This window comes from Schistocerca cancellata, chromosome 1, assembly GCF_023864275.1.
Source record: "Schistocerca cancellata isolate TAMUIC-IGC-003103 chromosome 1, iqSchCanc2.1, whole genome shotgun sequence".
Lineage (NCBI taxonomy): Eukaryota > Metazoa > Arthropoda > Insecta > Orthoptera > Acrididae > Schistocerca > Schistocerca cancellata.
This window is the reverse complement of record NC_064626.1, coordinates 718,873,516-718,879,372: the sequence shown is the minus strand read 5'-3', so window position 1 is coordinate 718,879,372 and position 5,857 is coordinate 718,873,516. Positions and strand designations below refer to the sequence as shown.

At 45.5% G+C, this 5,857-nt stretch overlaps 1 non-coding gene across 1 annotated transcript; it reads left to right on the top strand.

Annotated features, from left to right (window-relative positions):
• Positions 1–5,359: 5,359 nt before the first annotated feature.
• Positions 5,360–5,432, top strand: Trnaa-agc (transfer RNA alanine (anticodon AGC)). The gene has a single exon. It is a non-coding gene; the product is annotated as a tRNA-Ala (tRNA).
• The last annotated feature ends 425 nt before the right edge of the window (positions 5,433–5,857 follow it).

Sequence of the window (5,857 nt, the reverse complement as noted above, 5' to 3'; positions counted from 1 at the left end):
TATTACTACAATGATCGTCATAAAAAGAGCTGCATCCAGCCGATCCACTGGAAACTTGGTGGTTATGTGCACTCCATCAGCTATGCCAATGATCACATTTGCACTGTCGGCCATGCACCCAGGGAGCGTGAGAGGTGCCATGACGTCGCCGATTGGTTGATTTAAGAGGGCCCCAAACGACCGTGCTGGCAAGCATCACGTGAATATACACAATTCCTAGGCGGTACGTATGACAGCAGCCCGCAGAGCTAGATGAGTTCGAGAAACGGGCACTACCATTGTCCGTCGTTGGCGGAAGTGGATACAGGAAGGCAAGAAATGCACAACTTGTGGGTTTGGACGTCTCACTCGCACGAAAAGGCGGAAGGACTGACGGACTGTCTGCCACGCGTGAACAGATCCAATGGCAATGATTGGGGGCTGTTCTGCCTTTTATGCCACATCCTGTAAGTGCTGGTACCATTGACAGGCGGCGGGATGTCTCGGGGCTCACAGCACGCCAACCATTGCGAGGCTTGCCACTCACATCCACACAGCGTCGCGCCCGACTCGTTTGATGTCGGCAACAACGGGCATGGTCCCCTGCTGACTGGCAGCGGGTCATCTGTAGTGACGAGTTCCACTTTTGCCTCAGGAACGACGACCGCCGGGTATCTCTCTGGAGACGCAGTGCAGAGCGCCACGAAGATCGGTTTGTGGGCTCCCTTCACACGTCCGTCAGCTTGGTCTGAAGGTGTGGGAAGCGATATCCGAACAGCGGCTCTACCTATCGTGAACCCCAAGCCCATCCCCTATTTCAACACGGCAATGCTGCTCCTAATACCGCTGCCACATCCCCAGCGTACCTTGTAGCTGTGAATGCTCTGCCGTGACCAGCTGCATTGTCCCATCTCTCACTGAACAACAATATGTGGATGCCACGGAGTTTGTCATCAGGACTCCATCTCCACCAACCAACGTGCAGGAACTGTGCCCTCAGATGCAAGCAGCTTTGGATAGAATATCACAAGACTACACCCGAGACCCGTAAAACTTCACACCGTGATGTCTGCACGCTTTTATTCGGAGCGACGTGGCCCAAACACCATAGTAACACATACGTTTTGTGGCCATGTAATGCGATAAATATTGGTCCTTCAAAGTTGAAAGTGTAATCATTTCGTACGTATGGTACCATCTACCTGCCCACTAAAAGCGATTCCAATCAGCCTTGTTCCTCTGGCTACAGCTCTTTTTATGACGATCAGCGTAACACCAGGTAACGTGAACGTCATGTAAAATCTGACTTGCGCATATCTTCTGTGCACGAATGTGATCAGTGGTAACAGACGTTGTAAACTGATTTTCTGTTTTGTGATGCCTGACTACAGTTTCATGACATTTATCATATCCACCTTGTAACGTAGCTAGATATTACGAAACAACATTCGATGCAATAAGGTACGCAGCCGTGTAGCACGGTGGCTCCAGGATGGCTATGTTTTTTTTTCGCTCTTACTCACAGCGCAGGTGACGTTACCATTCGTGAGAACGGTGTTAAGTAACATTCAGTCGGTATGTAAATTCATACCCCTTACGAATCTAAATAAACCATAGTAATTATCATTCGAATTTGTTCAAACTTGGTACACAATCTTTTGTTATTAAGGAAAAGATCCTGTCAAAATTTCAGACTTTTATCTATTTTGATGTGTGAATACATGATAATGAATGAGAGCGCGTATGTGGGACATACGTTAAAACTTAATGTCATTTTATGCAAAACCTTATAAAATTGAACCGTGTGAAAATTATGTTGTAACCACGATGCTGATGACGTATGTCGATGTGTGCTTCCTTTTGTAAGAGAGCATCCAGAATAAAAGTCTGAAGCCGAATAAGATTCTAAATTAATTTAAAGAATATTTTGCATTTCGTTCTATTTTATTAAACAATACATTAAAAACTGAAATTGTAAAGACGTCAATGACTATCTGATGAGTGGTTGGCTAAGGCAAGTTTTGCCGCAAGGATGATCTGGAAGGATCGTTATTATTCTTCATTAGATCAATAGCCAATCAGAATTAAGCGGTTCCCGTGCGTATATAATTAGATGGGCAGAGAGGAGAGGAGAATCGAGAGTGTCTCTCGCTAACCTGTTTCCGAGTAACACCATCCTAAACTACTGGCCATTAAAAGTGCTTCACCAAACGTGCTACAGACGCAAAATTTAACCGACAGGAAGAAGATACTGTGATATGCAAATGACTGGCTTTTCAGAGCATTCACACGAGGTTGGCGCCGGTGGCGACACCTACAACGTGCTGACATAAGGAAAGTTTCCAACCGATTTCTCATACACAAACAGCAGTTGACCGGCGTTGCCTGGTGAAACGTTCTTGTGATGCCTCGTGTAAGGAGGAGAAATGCGTACCGTCACGTTTCCGACTTTGATAAAGGCCGGATTTTAGCCTATCGCGATTGCGGTTTATCGTATCGCGACATTGCTGCTCGCGTTGGTCGAGATCCAATGACTGTTAGCAGAATATGGAATCGATGGGTTCAGGAGGGTAATTCGGAACGCCGTGGTGGATCCCAACGGCTTCGTATCACTAGCAGTAGAGATGACAGGCATCTTATCCGCATGGCTGTAACGGATCGTGCAGCCACGTCTCGATCCCTGAGTCAACAGATGTGGACTTTTGCAAGACAACAACCATCTGCACGAACAATTCGACGACGTTTGCAGCAGCATGGACTATCAGCTCCTAGACCATGGCTGCGGTTGCCCTTGACGCCGCATCACAGACAAGAACGCCTGCGATGGTGTACTCAACGACGAACTTGGGTGCACGAATGGCAAAACGTCATCTTTTCGGATGAATCCAGGTTCTGTTTACAGCATCAAGATGATCGCATCCGCGTCTGGCGACATCACGGTGAACGCACATTGGAAGCGTGTATTCGTCATTGCCATACTGGCGTAGCACCCGGCGTGATGGTATGGTGTGCCATCGGTTACACATCTCGGTCACCTCTTGTTCGCATTAACGGCACTTTTAACAGTGGTGGTTACATTTCAGATGTGTTATTACCCGTGGCTCTACCCTTCATTCGATCCCTGCGAAACCCTACATTTCAGCAGGACAACGCACGACCGCATGTTGCAGGTCCTGTACGTGTCTTTCTCGATACAGAAAATATTCGACTGCTGCCCTGGCCAGCACATTCTCCAGATCTCTTGCCAATTGAAAACGTCTGGTCAATGGTGGCCAAGCAACTGGCTCGTCACAACACGCCAGTCACTACTCTTGATGAACTGTGGTATCGTGTTGAAACTGCATGGGCAGCTGTACCTGTACACGCCATCCAAGCTCTGTTTGACTCAATGCCCAGGCGTATCACGGCCGTTATTACAGCCAGAGGTGGTTGTTCTGGGTACTGATTTCTCAGGATCTATGCACCCAAATTGCGTGAAAATGTAATCACATGTCAGTTCTAGTATAATATGTCCAATGAATACCCGTTTATCATCTGCATTTCTTCTTGGTGTAGCGATTTTAATGGCCAGTAGTGTAGATGTCTCTGCGAAAATGATATGTAAGACGAAGAGTTAGTTAGATGATTTCAGATAGAACGTGTCTTTACTAAAGCGGGTTAGGTTACGAACATTTTGAGGGAAGTGTGATGTTTCGGAACTAATTAGTTGAAGTTTTATCAGCGTGTGATCTTTTGGTCATAGAGACAATTCCGTGTGGGATATTCCGTGTTCTTGATGGAATATTTTGGCGAGCACTTCTAACATAGAAGAGCACTGGAACGACCGAATGTTCAACTCGCTAATAGTGGTTGATCAGTTACTGTTAGATCGCAAAATTGATCGGGTTGGACTTGCAGCAATTCTGGCTGCTTTTCCGTGGGAAATATTTTGTATGGACAGTGAACTTGAAATGATAAAGGACTTGCCTTATTAAATGCGGACTTGATAGCCATTTCATGTGCTTCCTTATGAATAGAAAGACGTTAATAGAATTTTCAAATGCTTACTGCAATTAAACTACATTCTCCTACCGCCCGAAATTTGTGAAAATGAACTTACACGAACTGATTTGCAACCTGAGTTAAGCGGCCTCTGTGCTGTATGTATTAGGTAGTGGTTTCATCAACGCAGCTTTACACTGTCCAGCGTGTATCTACTACTGCAGAGTGAAGGGACGTCGGAAGGAAGAAATATAGAGGTAGGTGAACTGTTCGATGAAAGTGACAGAGAGAGTAAAGGAGACGAAAAGAACCACCGAACGGCCCCGCCCCGCCGCAACCTGAGTGCAGGATACATTTACGTTTTTGTGTCAGGTTTGTTATTACCTCCTAAATAAAAATATGAGAAAGGTTTTCGACTTATTCTACAACCATGAAGATCATTTCACTTAAGATTGTGTAAGGAACATTACACTACTGCGTTTTATTTTTTATTTTGTTAGTTTATAAGCCGCCACTCGATATTATTTTTTTACTTACACTTCACTATTATTTGCTGCATTCTGATTGGTTGAAAAATTAGGCGTCGGACATTCATAAGTAGCCACTTCTGGAGTGTGAACTTACTCCCAAGGTACATGTGCCAGTAATTAAATTCTGACCGTGAGCCTCCGACACTTGCCCTATCTACTCTCCCACACCGTTCAATGACTCATTCCGTTACAAAAATTCTAATAACAATGAGGAGGTGAACACTTTTGTATGACAATTTACTTCATTTTAAATTCAAAAATTACGTCCCTACTTCGTCTGATCGCACACTACAGTTACTCCCACCTATCTATTACGTTACCATGGCCGATTTCTTACTGTACGATCGCTTTTTAATTACATAATAACTCCTCCGACACGATATTAATCCTTTGGTTCAAAATTATTACATTGACCACGATCGCTTCTCTCGTTCATGTCCGCGTCCTGCTAGCGTGATGGCTCTGGCGCGACTGACTCAGTCCTTCGCGCCAAACCATCTCTAGGCACCAATCTGCCCTCCTAGAACCATGGGGCTGCGCTGTAGCAAAGTAGCTTAAGATTAGATTCCATCAGTCTAGTACAGTACCGAAATCTGTACCCTTACAAGTTGTAGTCTGTATTCTCCTTTTGTGGCACGATCCACATACTTGAAGACCTCGTCATTACTGATGTGTGGGGCAGAATGCATTGCGGACCTGACGTAATCTACAGAGCGACGTGAGTGGACGGCTTCTGCTGCTGTCCCGTCCTGCGTTCTGCCTTCCAGTTGCTCCGCCTCCCCACCGACACGGCCAACTGGCTACGCTCGCAACGGAGAAAGTCTGGCACTTAGCAGTTCGGCTAAATGTGAGGTCGCTCTTCTGTATCTGGGGGCGTAGCTCAGATGGTAGAGCGCTCGCTTAGCATGTGAGAGGTACCGGGATCGATACCCGGCGCCTCCAGCTTATATTTTTGTGAACACTTGCTTCTATGCATTACAAAACCTATGACATTAGTAAGTCAATCGCTCTTCAGGACCAGTTTGTAAGAACGTGTGTTCTCCACTTGAAATACGGGTGACCAATCACGAACAAAGACGAATCAAAGGGTAAGCTAAAATAACGATGGTTCTCTTGGGGATTTCTTAAAAAAGATAAAAGTCTATTCTTTTATGATTAGGAGCTGAGTAGTATTGTATGTGATGTTTTTCGGGAGACTGTTTTGCAAGAATGTAGGGTAGGTAGAGGTGATTGGGGGTCTTGAGCCAAACTGTTAGTATTGGAGGGTGTAAAGGAACCGTACCACTGAGAGGAAAAGCAGTATATCGTTTTAAGTTAGGAGAATGGTAGTGCTCTGAGCGGATTTCTTGGTCAGACAGGGCGAGGTG